Here is an 18,973-nt window from a genome sequence, read left to right as displayed (position 1 = left end):
CTTTGGAGACATGGAGAGGTCTCCCAGAGGGAGCCAGAACTTTCTGTGCTCTGTCTAAAGTCTAACATTTCTCTTTTGTTTTACTTTGACTATAGGACTTATTCTGCTGTTAAAGTCCTATGTAGTCACTTGCTGATTCTGTTTTCATTTGTTTGTTCGTTGTTGCTGTTATTTTTTCTCAAGCTGTTCCTTGCAGTTATTCCCATAGACTTTTAGGAATAATTCCCATGGACTTGTAGGATTATGGCTTAGTGGAGGGAGAGTTGACAACAAGCTGGAAAGACCTGAGTTCCAGTGCTCCCTCAGAAACTTCTTAACTGTGTGACCTTAGCAAATCCCTTAACTTCTGACCTCCAGATCATCTTCTCTATAAACAGAGATAATGACAGCATCTATTTTATTGGATTTGTTTTAGAATCATATGAGAAAATAGACATAAGATGCTATATAAACACAATTGTTACACAATTTCACTTTGGATAAGGCAATCAAAAATCAACTCTCACTGTTGACTTTGCTTCATCTGCAGTCTTAATCCTTTTCATTATTCAAATCTTTGATTTTCTTTTAAACCTATTAGGAATACTTTTAAGTCATGGAACCATAGAATTTCATTACTGGAAAGACTTGAAGAGATCAGCCAAGTAATTTAGCAGTGAAGGCTATTGAAGCCCACAAAGATTATAGCAGGTCCAAGATTATACCAATAATCCAATCAGTGGTCAAACCAAGAATGGATTTCATATCTCTTGGCATGGTCTGTTAACCATATAACACCATCTCTTTTGTTGAGTGATTTTCTACCCTACCTGAAGAATTCTACTTTGATATCCATAGGCTCTGGGACTGTCATGGTACATAACTAGATTGCAAAACCCTTGAGGTTAGGGATCATACCAATAGGTTTTATAGCCTTGTCCATTGTAGATGCTCATTAAATGTGATCATTTGCTGGTTGCCACTGACTATGGGACCTCAGGAATATACTTCGACATGCCTGAGGCTTGTTTGTTGCATCTGCAGAATAAGGAGGTTTGATTGACTGCTTTCTAACATCCCTCCCAGCTCTACTATCCTATATTTTCATGCTTATATAAGTCAATAGGGAAAAAATAAACCTCAGTTACTCAGTACATGAAATCCATGTGCTATTTTAAACTTTGAAATGAAGATCCATTAGAAATGGGTTCTAAATTAGGGTAAATTAAATCTTTCATCGCTGGTACCGATACCAATGGCTCTGGAAGAATCATTGCAGTTTTTTTTCAGATCAGTACTGCACAAAAAAGTAAATTTTCCTCTGGAGCCTACACACATATATCTGTTTCCCATATCCTTGAATAATTGCTGCCATGTTTCCCTTCCTTCACTGTGTATCATCAGGAGAGTTTCATTTAAGAATACAAGAAATAGAAATTAACTCAGGAGATTAATACCTGGTGTTGGAGCATCCAGAAATAGGTATCTGAGCCGACATGGGCAAATCTAGGGTTATGCAATGAAGGCCTCACTCTATGAGCAGGAATAACTCTCCATAAGGAAGGCAGGTGGCCAAAGGCATTTCCTGAAACCCTGAATCCAAATGTCCCTGCTTTAGGCTTGCCAGCTGCTTTAATTTTCACATGCGTTCACAGGCAGTGCTGCATTAGAACATTAGATGGGGGTGGGGAAGAGGGTCAAGATATCTGAGTCAGAGCCACTCCCTGGAGCTTTGACATTTGGAAAGTCATTTTTACTTCTCCAGGTTTTAGTGTGCTCATCCAGAAAATAAGGTTAGATTAGGAGACTGAGAACTAGTATCTATAATTGTGTGACTCCTTTGGGTAAAGAAATTGAAGGTCCCATGTTAATAACGTAAATGGAGATAGAATGGTACCATAGATCAAATGCAGGAATCAATAAGACCTATATTAAAATAGCATCTCTGGTATTTACTAGTTATGTGACCTTGGGCAAGTCACTTAGCCACTCAGGGTCTTCTCTATTATAAATTATGAATAACTGTTAATATAATACAAGGCAGGGAAGTTTTGATGAAGGAGAGGGAAACTGGTAAGGTCAGGAGTTTGGGGCAGGAGAAGTTCGGCTTTCTGCCCAGGCAGGGCCCCACAGCTGGCCTTTCAGTATTGCCTCCATCCTTGGAAGTGCTAAGAGTGAGTGAGAGCCCCAGGACAAGCTTTAAGGAAGCACCTTTTCACCTTCCCTCAAAGCTTCTTCTATTTCCTTCCACAGCAACAGACCTGATGGTAATTCATTATTTTAAACATGCAACATTGAAAACCATGTTATGAAGATACCCATAACTGAAAATTAGTTCATATGGGTGAAGTTATTGGTAATAATAAATATTTATCATTTTAAAATCTAAAAAAGTGTGCCCTTCAAGAAACTGTTTCAGATCATGAAGAAAAACAAAATGAAACCATTCATTGTTGACTGAAAGAAAGAATAAATGCCATGTTAATCTCACATCATTCATTCCCAAGGAGAACTAATGGATTCTCTCAGATGATAACAAAATATTGGGATAAATTAAAAATGGCTTCCAATTAATGAAAAGCATTTCTGTTCAAGATTGCAAGGCATACAATCACAAGACTGGTTAAGAAAGAGAAAGGGACCTTCTAATCTATCTTATCATTAACAAATGAGGAAGCTGAGGACCAGGAAATTAAGCAAGTTACTTGTGTGAGGTCACAAGATTTAAGTGGTAGAGCCAGTGTTTCAAGTGAGTTCTTTAACTCAAAATTCACTGTTCTTTCTATTACAACCACTTAGTCCCTAGATGTAGTTCTCTAACAGTTGCCTTTTCTTGCGTTGATCTCATTAGCACTTTGTTTGTATCCATCACATATTTGCCAGAATTATTTTTGCATTATACTTATTTGCCTTATTTTCCATGCTTGGTTGTAAGCTCCTTCAAAGCTTGGATTATATCTTATTTATCGTTGTATCATCACCCACTGACACCACCCCTTCCCACCTCATCTTAGCTCAATGTTCTGCACATAACTTGAATCACATCAGACATCTGTTACAAAAGGAAGAGGTGCCATTTTGCAGTGGGATAGACTTCTTGGAATCTGGAAGACCTGAGATCAGATCTTCCCTCAGATGCTGGATGTGGGGTTACAGTTTTTCTGACAGTTTTCTCATTTGTAAAATGAGTACAAAAATAGCACCTACTTCACTGTCTAAGTGTTATGCCAAAATGAGATAAGCTTTGCAAGACACACTTTGAAAACCATTAAGGGATATGGAAATAAAAGCTAGGAGGATAGTATTTAATCTCCTGGGGGCAGCTAGGTGGCACAGTGGATAGAGTGTCTTGGCTCGAGTCAGGAAGACATATCTTCCCGAGTTCAAATTTGGCCTCCGACACTTACTAGCTAGGTGACCCAAGGCAAGTCATTTAACCCTGTTTATCAGTTTCTTCATCTGCAAAATAATGAGCTGTAGGAGGAAATGGCAAACCACTCCAGTATCTTTGCCAAGAAAATCCCAAATGGGGTCACAAAGAGTTGGACACAACTGAAACTGAAAAACAATTAATCTCCTTGAGAGAAGGCACTCTCATTTCATCTTTGTCTTTGAGTCTCCAGGACTTAGCATAATATTTGGCAAATAATAAATGGTAAATAAATGCTTGTTGAATTAAATTATAGTTATCATCAGCAAAATGATTCCTCTGTTTCATGTTTCCTGGAAACAAATTACTTGTGATACCTTCAGAATCGCATTAAAGTGCAAGGACCCTTCCACTGAGACTTCCTCTTTGTGAGTCATAGTGCCATCGTCACTCCTCTCCTTTGTCTCCTTCCATTATTAACCCCTTCTTTCCAACATGACTTCCCCCATTCTTCCCCATTTGTTCAACCCCCACTGGAGTGAGAGGCTTTTATGAGTTCTGACAAATCCACTTCAAATCCGAAAACATTTAATAGACAAATTCGTTTAGTGAAGTTCTGACAGTGTATTCTCAAGATTAAAATTTCTTGGTCATGAAAATGAAAAATCAGAGTGATAAGCTGAGCAATGGCATGTGGTCTCCCCCAGGAGATTTTTAATTACTCTGATCTGACAGGTGCTCATTTTAGAGCTTAATTTTGCACACCACATGCAGTCATCAATCTCAGTCTGGAACATTAATTCTGTGGAGGGTGAGTGAACTAGCAGATGGCCTTGGGGGTATGAGAGAGTTAAACTTAAGACTTCAATGATAGGAAGGGTTGCCATGTGTAACAATGATTGGTACTGGTTTGCTTGGCCCCAGAGGGAGGAACAAGAAGCAGTAAGTGGAAGTTCTAGGGAGGTGGATAAATACCATGAGTAAAGAATAAGTAGAGTCACCTGACAAGAGGTCTTCTAAATAAGCCTGGATGATCTTGTAGAGGGACATGTCTATTTAGGTACATGTTAGACTACTTGCCTCTGAATTCTGAGTTTGGTCTTGGGTCTTGAATTGGGTCTGAGAATGGGTCTTTTTTTTAAAATTTATTTATTTAACTTTTAACATTCATTTTCACAAAATTTTGGGTTCCAAATTTTCTCCCCATTTGCCCCCTCCCCCCACCCCAAAACACCGAGCATTCTGATTGCCCCTATCACCAATCTGCCCTCTCTTCTGTCATCCCTTCCTTCCCTTGTCCTCATCTTCTCTTTTGTCCTGTAGGGCCAGATAACTTTCTATACCCCATTACCTGTATTTCTTATTTCCCAGCAGCAAGAACAGTACTCTACAGTTGTTCCCAAAACTTTGAGTTCCAACTTCTCTTCATCCCTCTCTTCCCACCCATTCCCTTTGGGAAGACAAGCAATTCAATGTAGGCCATATCTGTGTAGTTTTGGAAATGAATTCCATAATAGTTGTGTTCTATAAGACTAACTATATTTCCCTCCATCCTATCCTGCCCCCCCATTGCTTCTATTCTCTCTTTTGATCCTGTCCCTCCCCAAGAGAGTTGACTTCAAATTGCTCCCTCCTCCCATTGCCCTCCCTTCCATCATCCCCCCCACCCTGCTTATCCCATTCTCCCCCACTTTCCTGTATTGTGAGATAGGTTTTCATACCAAAATGAGTGTGCATTTTATTCCTTCCTTTAGTCAAATGTGATGAGAGTAAACTTCATGTTTTTCTCTCAGCTCCCCTCTTTTTCCCTTCACTAAAAAGTCTTTTGCTTGCCTCTTTTATGAGAGATAATTTGCCCCATTCCATTTCTCCCTTTCTCCCAATATATTTCTCTCTCACCACTTAATTTCATTTTTTAAGATATGATCCCATCCTATTCAATTCATTCTGTGCTCTGTGTGTGTGTGTGTGTGTGTGTGTGTGTGTGTGTAATCCCACCAACTACCCAGATACTAAAAAGTTTCAAGAGTTACAAATATTGTCTTTCCATGTAGGAATGTAAATAGTTCAACTTTAGTAAGTCCCTTATGACTTCTCTTTGCTGTTTACCTTTTCATGCTTCTCTTCATTCTTGTGTTTGAAAGTCAAATTCTCTTTTCAGCTCTGGTCTTTTCATCAAGAATGCTTGAAAGTTCTTGATTTCTGTGAAAGACCATTGCTTCCCCTGAAGTATTATACTCTGTTTTGCTGGGTAGGTGATTCTTGGTTTTAGTCCTAGTTCTTTTGACTTCTGGAATATCATATTCCACGCCCTTTGATCCCTTAATGTAGAAGCTGCCGGATCTTGTGTTATCCTGATTGTATTTCCACAATACTTGAATTGTTTCTTTCTAGCTGCTTGCAATATTTTCTGCTTGACCAGGGAACTCTGGAATTTGGCCACAATGTTCCTAGGGGTTTCTCTTTTTGGATCTCTTTCAGGTGGTGATTGGTGGATTCCTTGAATACTTACTTTGCCCTCTGGTTCTAGAATCTCAGGGTAGTTTTCCTTGATAATTTCATGAAAGATGATGTCTAGGCTCTTTTTTTGATCATGGCTTTCAGGTAGTCCCATAATTTTTAAATTGTGTCTCCTGCATCTATTTTCCAGGTCAGTTGTTTTTCCAATGAGATATTTCACATTATCTTCCATTTTTTCATTCTTTTGGTTTTGTTTTGTGATTTCTTGGTTTCTCATAAAGTCATTAGCCTCCATCTGTTCCATTCTAATTTTGAAAGAACTATTTTCTTCAGTGAGCTTTTGGACCCCCTTTTCCATTTGGCTAATTCTGCTTTTGAAAGCATTCTTCTCCTCATTGGCTTTTTGAACCTCTTTTGCCAATTGAGTTAGCCTATTTTTCAGGGTGTTATTTTCTTCAGCATTTTTTTGGGTCTCCTTTAGCAAGGTGTTGACCTGCTTTTCATGCTTTTCTTGCATCTCTCTCATTTCTCTTCCCAGTTTTTCCTCCACCTCTCTAACTTGATTTTCAAAATCCTTTTTGAGCTCATCCATGGCCTGAGCCCACTGAATATTTGTTTTGGATGTTTGGGATACAGACGCCTTGACTTCTATGTCTTTCCCTGATGGTAAACATTGTTCTTCCTCATCAGAAAGGATGGGAGGAGATATCTGTTCATCATGAAAGTAACCTTCTATAGTCTTGTTTTTTTTTTTCCCCCCTTTTCTGGGCATTTCTCCAGCCAGTTACTTGACTTCTGAGTTTCCTCTCCACACCCACCTGGCCAACAGTTCCGCCTAGCTAGAGCTTGGGGTCTGAGATTCAAATGCTGCTTCCCAGCCTTAGGGCTTTGGCGGGGGCAGGGCTGCTATTCAGTGTGAGATTAAGTTCAGGTGCTCAGGTGGGGGCAGGGTTACCACACAAGGCTTAATTCCCTAAGGGAGTTTATGTTGAGACCTTCAATAATGGATCCAAGCTCCTGCCTGCTTTGGGAGCCCCTGTCTGCTGCTGCCTCTGCTGCTGCCTCCCGAGGGGGCCTGAGTTATGTAGACACCCTGCTCCCCTCTCAGCCAGCCAAAGAGACTCTCTCACTGACCTTTGACGCCTGTGGGTGGAGGGACCTGTCCTGCCTCTGGGGATTTTGTCCCTGAAGCCTGCTCTGATCTGTTCCTCTTGGTGGGCAGGGCTGGGCTCTGCTCCAGGTCCTGTGTGCGACGGACCTTTTGTGTCAGTTTTTCAGGTCTTTCTGGAACAGAAATCTCCTCCACTCTGTTGTTCTGTGGCTTCTGCTGCTCCAGAATTTGTTGGGAGTTCTTCTCTACAGGTATTTTATGGTATGTGGGTTTGGAGCTAGCATATGTGTATCTTTCTACTCTGCCATCTTGGCTCCTCCCCCCATGAGAATGGATCTCGATGGATAGAAAACTAACCATCAGTCTGCAGATACCAAAGCTTGTAGTGTCATTGGGATGACTGAATACATGATAAAGAATTTATTGTGATTACTACTATATGCTAAGCATTGTGATTATAGCAAGCCAGATAGTCCCTGCCCACAGAGAGCTCACATTCTGATGGGAGACAAAACATAAATGAGTGCTAGAAGGAAGGAAGGAAATTCCCATTTATTAGTTCCAATGACCAGGCACTGTACTGAGTGCTTCATTGATATTATTTGATCTTTTCAAACAGTTCTGTGAGGTAGGTGCTATTATTATCATCATTTTACAGTTGATGAAGCTGAACTATACAGAGGTGACTTGACCAGAATTACATAGCTTGTGCATACTGGAGGCAGGATTTGAACTCAGGTCATCCTGACTCCCAATCTGGTGCTTTATCCAGTATGAAAACTCACTGACTCCCTGAAAGGGGTAGTATAAGGGGAGATGACATGGTTTTGAAGTAACAAACATGTGATATGGAAATCCAGTTCTAGGCAAGATAATGGAAAAGCTTATCTATCTGAGCTCAGGAACCCAGAAGTGCTGTTCACATGTTCAGGTGCACTTCCAGCAGGAGATGGTGGAAGGATATGGCATTTATTAAGTGCTTACCATGTACCAAACTTTTTGCTAAGTGCAGGTGCTAACAAGGAAGGCAGACACATGGTCCTTTTCAATGAGCAGCACATATTCTAACAGGAGGGAGAACATGCAAATTATTAAGAGTCAATAAGATATATAAGAAGTAAATACATGGTAATCTCATAGGGAAAGAAATAGTAGTAGAGGAATGACTAGGAGAGTTTCTCCCCTTACAGAAGATGGAATTGGGAGTGATGGGAGGAGGGTGATACCCTTGACAATATTAGAAAATTTAAGAAGAGATCGAGGTTTTGAGGGAAAGACGAATTCTATTTTGGTCGCGTTGAGTTTGAGATGTTTATGGGAAATCCAATTTACAATATACAAAAGGCAGTTGATGATAGAAGACTAGAGCTAATGAGAAAGATTGCAGCTGGATACACAGATCTGGGAATTGGCTGAATAGAGATGAAAATTGAGCCAAAGGGAGATGCTATCACCATGTGAGATAACAGATAGGGAGAAAAAAGAAGTGTGTGTGTGTGTGTGTGTGTGTGTGTGTGTGTGCACACGCAGCCTTTCTTAGTGAATGTGACCTAAATCAAGATCCAGAGAAAGGAGACTTGAAATGATCAGTTCAGTAGGTAGGAGAATGAGGAGAGAGCCATATCACAAAAACCTAGAAAGAAGAGAATCTAGAAGAAAAAAGTTATTGACAGGGTCAGAGGTTACATAGAGGTCAACAAGGTTGACAACTGAGAAAAGGTATTTGATTTGGCAATTAAGAGATCATTGATCATTTTTATAAGGGTATCTTGAATTGAATAAAGAGGAGAGAACTCAGATGATAAGAAGGTTTAGAAGCAACAATAGGGTAGTTAGGTAGTGCAGTGCAGAGAGCGCTAGACCTGAAGTCCAAATCCAGTCTCAGACATTTACTAGCTGTGTGACCCTGGGCACCTGTTTTCCTCAGTTTCCTCAAATGAGCTGGAGAAGGAAATGGCAAACCACTTCAGTGTCTTTGCCAAGAAAATCCTAAACAGAGTCACAGAGAATCAGACAAACAACAGTTTCAGGGTTGGAAGTGGAACTGGAAGCCCATAGTGTAGCAGTTAAGCCAAGAAGGGTGAGAGAGATATAGGGGGATACTTAGTGGAGATGGAAAGATCAAGTGAGGGTGCTTTTTAAAAATGGGAGTGGAAATGGGATAGACATGGTTATGTGTGTGTGATATCTAGATGGCATAGTGAATAGAATGTTTATCTTAGATTCTAGGAAATCTGAGTTCAAATCTTGTCTCAGATACTTACTAGCTTTATGACCTTATGCAAAGTATGACTTCTCAACTTCATATGCTTCAGCTTTAAAATGGAAATAAAAATAACAGTTGCCTTGACTGGATTGTTATGAGGATCAAATGATATAGATAGCTATCAATATGTATACATATATATATGTATCCATGTGTATATAAATACATATACATATATATGGTTTTGCAAACTGTAAAATGTTATATAAATACTGTCATTATCATTGTATCAGTGGTATTATCATTATCATCACTATTTGTAGGCAGCAGGGAAAGCTGGTAGATAAGAAGATATCGAGAGAGGTTGGGAGAGCACATGCTCCTGGAGGAGACGGCAGAGGTTTGCTTTGGAAAGGAGAAGGGCCATTTCTTTTTCATGTGAGAGGAGTGAAAATGGTAGTTGGGAAACATGTCTAAATAATTGGGTAGCTACTAGGAATGTGGAAGGACAATGCTCATCTCAGGAAAGGCTTACTGTTACTGTTTTAAATTATATATAATTTATGCATATACATGTATACATACATACATGTATATATGTATGGGTGTTATGTATACATATATGTATATATAATTATCATATATATATATATACACATATACATATACACCCCAAAGATTTATCAGATTATAGGATCATAGATCGAGAGGTTGAAGGGACTTTAAAGACCATTTAATCTAATTTATTCATTTTACCAATGAGGAATGAAGGCCCCCAAAGATTTAACCAACTTGCACAGTGTCATAATGGCAATAAATAGAAATGCCATGATTTGAATGCAAGTCTTCAGACAGCAAAGCTAGCATTCTCTTCACTGCTATATCATCCCTTTCATGGCACTGAGTTATGCTGGTATGTGTAAATATGTGCCCATGTCAAGCCTGTACATCCTGTATATGGAAGAAGAGTCATTTCTTCAGGATAGATTGACATTCACAGACCAGTTTGTCAACTCCCTACAATCTCAGAGTATTTCAGGGCTTGTCCCGTAGCTTGGGCTTTTTCCTGTTGGTCCTAAAAGAACTGAAAGTTACTCAAGAATCCAGTAGGGAAAATTTCCATTGCCTTCTGAGACAGCAAAACCATTCCCCTCCCTGGCTTTCTCCTCACTGTCCCTGGGAGCCCTGAGACATTCTGCAGTCTGACAAAAGACTCAAAAACTATTCCCATTAGGTGAGAAGCTCCCCATGATGGGTGCATAAAGAAGTGATTAGCCTAAAGTAATCCATCTGGGAGGAAAACTATCTGGCTCAGCTGTAAGCTAGGCAGAGACAATTCTATAATGTATAGAGGTTAACTGGAGAAAAAAATAATAACCCTCTTTTGTCTATTATGTAGCAGCATGCTGCGGTTTCTTGCAGTGTCTCAAATTGCTTTATTATAGGGCCTTTTACTTGATGGGGCTATCCCAACAGCAATTTAACAGATTTGTATACTGAGGCCTAGAGAGCTTAAGTACAAGCTTCTAGGATGAGCTCAACTTTGCATAAGTCTTTAAATCTTGGGGTTTCTATGATTATCTTGTAACTGTGGCCAAAGAATAAAGGTATCTTGTCATCTTACTAACCCACTGGCTTTTCCTTCCAAAAAGATTTTATTCATAAGCTTGCATTTTGTTACCAAAAAGAATGAAAATAATACCTGACAAGCTTATCACATTTTTTAAGTTTGCAAAGCAGTTTTCATACCTTGTCTCACTTGATTTCAGCTATGCTGAGAACTAAGGACCAAAGCTCTCCTCACTTTACCAGTGAAGAAATAGAGTAAATTATTTAAGTGACTAGCCCATGATCTCCACTAGTAAGCGTCCAAAGTGAGATTGAAACTGACATATTTGTTTCCACTCTACCATATACCATAGCAGTTAGGTGGCCCAGTGGATGGAGTGCTGGTTCTAGAGGCAGGAAGACTCATCTTCCTGAGTTCAAATCCAGCCTCACAAGACACTTACTAGCTGTGTGACTCTGGGCAAGTCACTTAGCCCTGTTTGCCTCAGTTTCCTCATCTGTCAAATGAACTGGAGAAGGAAATGGCAAACCACTCCATTATCTTTGCCAAGAAAACCCCAAATGGGGTCACAAAGAGCTGGACATCCACCATACCAGACTCTCTCAAATGATCATCATTTGTCTCTTTTAGGATTAAAAAGTACTTTCTTTAACCTATTTCCTTCTTTGATCTTAAGAACTACCTTATGAAGGAGATACTTAATAAGTTATTTTCCCTATTTGACTAATGACTAAACTGAGACTCATGACTTTTGTCAGATACCGTTTGAGCTAGAATTTGAACCAATATCCCTACTGATTCTAAGTTTAGCACCCTTTCCATTTCAATTCAATTCAATAAAGAGTCATTTATTGCCTACGAGCTATAAGGCATTGCACTGGGTGGTAGGGATATTAGAGTATGTAGGGTGTTTATGAAGGACTAGCACCGCTGGTGTGAAGGCTTGCCAAGCCTTTTTAGGACTACTCATACATCTTTGGTATCCAACTGGTCACTCAGTTCTCACCTGTGGATCCAAGAAACTATACCATGAACAGCAGCCACATTTCAGTAAACCATCTCAGCAGAGGAGCTAAACCTGGTTGAAGGTAACAGATGGGCCTCAAACCCTTCAGAGAGTTGGGGTCGGGGATTGTCTACTCCAAGCATGTGAAGACTTCTCCTGGCCGAATGAATGAAGAACAATTTGTTCCAGAGGCCATGAAAGTGGCTGAAGCAGGAGCTGCAGAACACTTAGAGCCAGGATTATCCACTGCATTCTGGACATGATCACTTGTCTGGACTTTTTGCCTTACCCCTGGACTTTGATAACTCAGGGACAGAGACTGAGGCTGACAACTTAGTACAGATCTGTCTCACAAATCCAACTCATGCACAAAGGAAGACATCACCCCACAATGTCTTTGGTTCTCTCCAAAAACAAAGGACAAATGACAAGCAATATAGATTTTTTTGAAAAAAGGAACTCATCCTAGCTTTTAAAAACCTCCCATTTTACTGTGAAGAATGCAAACATGTTAACTGCGTGCTTGCCTCCAGAGCGGGAAGGGAACGCAGAGTCTATTGAGTCTAAACTGAAATTTTAGAGAGGAGAAAATTGAGGTCCATTGAGCCTAATTCATTTTCCTAAGATCATGCATGTAGTCAACATTAGATAATAGCATCAGAGGCAGGTTTACACCCTGAGCCTCTGACTCCAGGGCTAGTGTGTTTCCATTGTATCACAGCGCCATCCAACATATTGAGAAGCTTAAGCTAGTAATGTGAACCCAGTATGCTATCGGTGAACCCACCAATAGCAAGAATGCAGGCTTTTCTCTTCTTCTTCTTCTCTTCTTTCTTTCCAATGGTCCATGGTTTTGAATAAACCTGCAAAGTTAGAACACATTTTGTAATACACACCTACTCAAAAATACTAGTGGTTCCCTTTAATCTCTTCTGTTTGGCTTTTAAAACTGTTTACAATCTGCACCTAGCTTCATTCACAGCCACATTATTCAATACTCCCTGCACCTCTCCACCTGCTAAGCTCCAACCAAAATGTCCCTCTCCTTGGTCCTCACACTTAGCATTCCATCATCTCCTACCTGTACCATATCTTGCTACTCTCCATATGGAATGCTAGCTTCCCCAGGATGGCTGTCCTTATTCCCTCTAATCGCTAAGGTCTTCTCTAACTAACTTAATTTGAACTATCTTTTATTTTTATATATGCTTATAAGTGGACCTGCTGTCTCCCCCAGTAGGTCAGTTATTTCAGAGTAGAGATTATTTCAATCCTTGGTGATTTGCCCAGTACTTAGAGCATAATAGGATTTTCATAAAGGTTTGTTGATTGATAGATTGTATTTAGTAACCTCCTGTTGACTAACATAGCCATGTATAATACATCGATATGTAGATAGCAGCTAGTTGGTACACTGGATAGAGTGCTGACCCTGGAGTCAAGAGGACCTGAGTTCAAATGTGACCTCAGACACTAGCTATGTGACCCTAGGCAAGTCACTTAGCCCTGTTTATTTCAGTTCCTTGTCTATAAAATGAACTGGAGAAAAAAATGGCAAACCATTCCAGGATCTTTGCCAAGGAAACTCCAAATGGGGTCACAAAGAATTGGACATGACTGAAATGACTCAACAACAAAAATAATAATAATGTAGATAGAGATGTAGAGATATAGAGGGCTGTTAAAATTTTTAGTAATAGCTGAAAACTACTCCAAGACTTTGGGGACACACACACATACATATCCTCTTAGATTTCAGCAGTGAATATAATGCTGTCTTTTAAATTCTAGAATGTGTTTCCATTTATGCCAACAAAGGTTTTGACATTTTAATTAGACTATCCACTTGTCCCCTCTGAGTAATATCACTTTTGTAGGGGACTGAACCATTTAATTAATTCCACATGCCACTTGGGTAGTCATGCTGGTGAGTGGTAGAGACTGAACATATTCCTTAACCCTTCTATCTATTGTATGAAGAATGACAATTAAAGTACACAGTTAACCATAAAAGCGGTGCTAGCAAAAATGTTATGATTTAATCCTTCACCATCTCATAGGGTTGAAAAAGTTAGTTCTTGATTCTTAGTAGAACCAAAGGTAGGAAGTTAATTGTGCCCTGGATCTGGAGTCAGGAACGGCTTGGAATCCTACCTTTGGCACTAGCCATCTGACTGTGAAGTCCCTTAATTTCTCTTATCATTCTAAAGGGGTGATAGTCTAATACTTAGAGTGTTTTTTACATCAAGTTGTCTTGAGGTTTAAATGACACACGACGATGCCAACTTTAAAGTGTGATATGCTGGCTATTCTTTTCATCTTATACTAAATGGAGATCTTATATGTATTGTCCAGGGATTATTCATTATACTACAGCTGTTTTTCTTTCAATTTGAGTAGTATAGGCAGATATACAGATTGCTTTTTGAGGATGAATACATGTACTGGAGTGTAAGATCATCTCTGACCTCATAGAAATAATCAGCGACCTATGTACTGTAGCAGGAAGGATGACAAGGATGCTATGGCTCTTATCCTGTATCCACATGATTTGGATTTGTCCCACTACTTATTATTTTTAGAGATTTTTAAAAAATCATGCAGTCTTCAGCTTACTTGGCTTAAAATATTTTTCCCCTTCAGATTTTTATTACAATTGTGTTCAAACAATGAAAGGTAATAGGTTTATTTCTTTATATTTTTTTAATATTTAGTGATACTATGGTTCCAGTAGTTTACTTGTTGGGTTATAAAGATTATTTTAGGCTTTGTGTTAGAAGATTTTGTAGTCTGTTGGTTTATGAAGGAAAGTTAATACCTTTGTTATTCTCCCTATTTCTGAGAATTCAAGATCTTTGTCAATAGGGATTGTTATATTCAGCACATTTGCATTTCCAGCTCTTAGATAGTGCAGACCGAAGGTAGGAGTTTGTTAATATAGTGACTGATTTCTCCTCCCTCTTCCTTCCTCCTTCTCCTTGTTCCCTTTTCTTCTCCTCCCTCCTCCTTTTCCTCCTCCTTATCTTCCTCTGTTTCCTTCTTTCCTCTTTTCCTAAAACAACGAAAGTTGCTTGGAGGAGATGCTTAAGCAAGGACCGAGACCATCCCCATTCATTAAAGAAATAGCATTTTTAGATGAAGTCATTTAAAAGTATCTGAAATGAATACTCTCCCCCCACAAACAGTTGGGCAGCTAGGTGGCACAGTGGATAGAGTGCTGGGCCTAGAGTCAGGAAGACTCATTACTAGCTAGATATTTACTAGCTGTGTAACCCCAGGCAAGTCACTTAACCCTGTTTGCTTCAGTTCCTCATCTGTAAAATGAGCTGGAGAAAGAAATAGTGAACCACTCCAATACCTTTGCCAAGAAAACGCTAAATGGAGTCACAAAGAATCAGACATGACTGAAAAATGACTGAAACAATAAGTGCCCAGTGCTCCAAATGGGTGATAAGTTTTTCGACACATATTCTTGGGAGACTAGAGTCTTTTGGATGAGACTGTGAGAAGGGTAAGCTGTGTACTTCTGCTACCTCAAGAATGTGACAAATCATTCATCTTTGGAAAGCCACCATTAATGAAGACCATCCCTTGATGACATCAACAAGGTATATTCTTACCATCTATATAAAAATAATAAAGTCCCCTTCAAAGGCTTATTGTCAATTAAGGTCATCAAAATGATCCAAGAACTTCCTTGATCTGCTGCCTAAACTTCTAAATTCTCTACCCTGTGAATTGCTAGGTTATGTTTGATACTTAGGAATAAAGTCTTCTATATGAAGATCAACCAAACAGTGAAACAGTGGGGGAAAAAATCCAAGACTTGTCAAGTTTGCTTCATAAAATATTTCTTTTATGTTTACTTTTTAAAAATAACCATCTCAGTGGCAGAGCTTTTTTCTAATCCTACCTTCCTTAGAAGGCAACAGATCTGTGATTGGGTATAATGTCAAAAGCACAGTCAAGGAAATGTCAATAATAGTCATGTGACTCAAGCCAGAAGTCACTTTGGATTAAATATAGCCCTTCATCTGGATGTGAAAAATCCACTCTGTGGTACTTGTTATCTGTCAGTGGAGATTATAGAATTGCCTGTCCAAGGCATCCTGAAGGTTGTCTGAATGGATTAGATCCAGTTTGCCTGAAGGCAGAAGAATAAAGTGAATGACCTCTCTACCAGTTATTGTGTAAATGAAGCTGACCATCATTTGACAGATTTGGGGCTAAATTTGACTAGTTATTGTAGCATAGCATAGATAGAGAATGTGATTGTTTTATTAAGCTGAGATGCATGTTTGACAATGTTCAACAACAGACAGATGTCTTACATTAACTAGATGGTGAAATAGGACAAATAGAGACTGGACCCCTGATTTCATTGGTATAGGAAAGTCCCTGGTGAGGAACCTCCTTCTCCAAATTCAGGTTTGTACTTTTCCTGCCACTTATAGACTAAAAGTGGCATAGACTAGATAGAGCATTGAGAGTTTAAGGGGCATTCCCAGAGTCTCATAGACAATATGTATCAGATTGGAGACTTGAACACAGGTTTTCAGGACTTCAGGGTTGGCTTGCTATAAACTAGACCACTTGACTGCATTGCTGAGACAATAGAGTAAGAAATTTTTAGGAGTGAAAAGCTTAATTTATCAAACCAAAGCAAAAACAGAACAAAAACCCTCTTCTTAATAAGTAAAAGAAATCTTCACTAGGACTATAACTAGGTCAGGGCATTTGAGGCACTGCCACAGGGTGCCCAGCATGAGAGGGCAATGACAACATATACTTCATCATGCAGGAAAAAAGTGAACTTAACACCCAGTTAACAAAAAAACTTAGTTAAAATAAGAATCTATCATAAGGTTTGCTTTTCTTCCTGCCAGGTTTTTCAAACCCCAGGTGACTTACTCTCACAGCCATCAACTTTTCCTCATTTCTCAGTGCCCTACCTAAGCAGTGGCCTTATAGTGGTTTATAGTTTTCCCCATGGAGAAATGTTATTTGGAGTCTCTTTTGGCACCCAGAGGATGTCTGGAAAAAAATGTCCTCAGTTCTCTTGCTCTGCAGATCCTTCGCCCCAAGAGCTCTTGGGACCACTAAGCCTCTGATCTCATCCCTGAGCCCTGAAATTGACTTTTCTTTAAAAAGTAATCTAAGGCCATCTTTTCTGGTTCTCTGTAGCCCAGGGATACATATCATGGCATTGGCCCAAGTGTGCAGAAATGTCCTTCCTAACTCTGATATTTATGTCTTAATTAGGCATTGTCAGAAGTTTGTTTTATATTATATGTTACCTACCACTTGAGTTATGTCCTGGAGCATCACCTATAACCATATGTGTGTATGTGTGTATGTGTGTGTGTGTGTGTGTGTGTGTGTGTGTGTGTGTGCCTATTCACTAGGGCTTTTGATTTTATTTTCTGATTTTATCTGTAGATTCTGGTGACTCTTCAAATAATCTTACCTTTGAATTTAGTTGTGGTAAGGCTATTTTATCCCAACTTTATTGCAAGAACAACATGTTAAATTCAAGAGCATAGGAAATAAAAGAGGCTCATGTGGAAATCTCCATGCAGATGTTAAGATGGTAGATAATGTTTAGTCACATAAGGGATTGCTGGGTTGAAATTTCAGGTCAGTTTTTCAAGAGTAACTTGACTTAATATTATGCTCAATTAAGTAATACGTGATTTTTTGAACATGCAATATTGATATTAGACAATATTGTTCTAATAATTACAGGGCTATTATGACTTCCTCTATGTAGGGAGCTGATGAGGACACTTTGAACAAAACTACAGATTTCAAGGTCTGTAATGCGGGTGCTTAAGGAAAGCTACTTCCTGAAAGAATACTAAAAGTGGAAGATTTGGGGGACTGCAATTTCAGAAAATTGGACTTCAGATTTTCTGCCCTCTTTTCACTATGTTAGCCTGTGATCAAAGGAATACTATTAATGATAATAAAGATAATAGCAATAACATCTCTAGCATTATAGAGTGCTTTAAATTTTACAAAGCATTTTATAAATTATCTCATTTGATTCCTACAACAGCCCTGAGAGAAGAAGGGAGATGCTAGAATTTTCCCTATTTTTACAAACGAGCAAATTGAGTTTAAGTGATTTGCTCAGTCACAAAGCTAGTAAATACCTGAGACAGTATTTCAACTGCTGTCTTCCTGACTCCAAGTTCAGCCTTTTACCCATTGTGCCACCAGCTGCCCAAAAGTCTAACAGTTTCAAAATGTATCATTAAGGATAGGTACAGCCCAGCCATGGGGTTCAACAAGAACCACTTGGAGAACAGAGTGACTGTCAACAACATGGAGAACATTCTAATGACCCAGGACCATGGGGAGCTCTCCTTCAGTGACATGGATCACGTCTGATGCCTTTAAAGGAACCAAAAAAGGCAGCCTCTATTTGACTTCTTACAGTTATTTTTCTGTCCAAGGGAAAGGACTCTATGTCGTCGTTCATGATGCTGTTTTACCTAATGAAGCACTAGGAGATCAAGCAGCCTATGTTTGGAGCAAATTACATTAGAGAAACAGTGAAGGCTGAAGCAGGAGGTATGCAATTGACCTTCGCCACAGAGGGCTCTATCGGGATTGGACAGTAAATACTGTAGGTGGCTGCCCAAACCTCCAGAGGTGAAGTTCCCAGTGGAGCTCATGGGTACTCTTACATGCCCAGTGGAGCCTATACTTTTCCTATGCCAGCTACCAAACCTTTCAAACTATTCCTATGCACCACCTCCACCTGAGTTTTAGCCAGGACCTCACATGATGGATGGGGCCATAAGGTATGTGCAGTCCCCACCACCTCAGTACACTGGATGCAAGAAGCTACCTTTGGTGGCCCTGATGTACCATCTACTCCTACAGCTGAAGCAAAAGCTGCCGAAGCTGTTGCCAGTGCTTACTACAACCCTGTCAATCCCCATAATGTCTACATGCCCACGGGCCAGCCTCCACCATCTCTGTATTACCCCACATAAGAAAAGAATACCCAGTAGATGCACTTGCAGTCTCATCACTTATGTGCTCCCTTATTTCCCCAGAGCTGAACTTGGAGTTGTTGAGGAGGCTTTTGTGAGACCTGGCCTTTCCTCTAGCCCTGTGTGTAGTTAGCAGTGACAGGCATGGAGAGAACGGGTGTAGCCTGGGAAAGTTCCAGCTGGTCTGGAGACATTGACCCCTCTCCTCCACCTTTGTCAGAGGGACTCTCCACTTGAGTCGCCATTTGCATTTTACTCCTGCTGCAT

General features: G+C 39.7%; 1 protein-coding gene and 1 pseudogene across 2 annotated transcripts in view; both read left to right on the top strand.

Annotated features, from left to right (window-relative positions):
* The window catches only part of NELL1 (neural EGFL like 1), a 905,733-nt gene that overhangs the window by 685,446 nt on the left and 201,314 nt on the right, over positions 1 to 18,973 (top strand). The window lies entirely within an intron of this gene.
* On the top strand, positions 17,982 to 18,724 carry LOC140512671 (WW domain-binding protein 2 pseudogene; annotated as a pseudogene).

Source organism: Notamacropus eugenii, chromosome 6 (assembly GCF_028372415.1).
Source record: "Notamacropus eugenii isolate mMacEug1 chromosome 6, mMacEug1.pri_v2, whole genome shotgun sequence".
NCBI classification, from domain to species: Eukaryota; Metazoa; Chordata; class Mammalia; order Diprotodontia; family Macropodidae; genus Notamacropus; species Notamacropus eugenii.
This window is presented reverse-complemented; position numbering and strand designations above follow the sequence as displayed.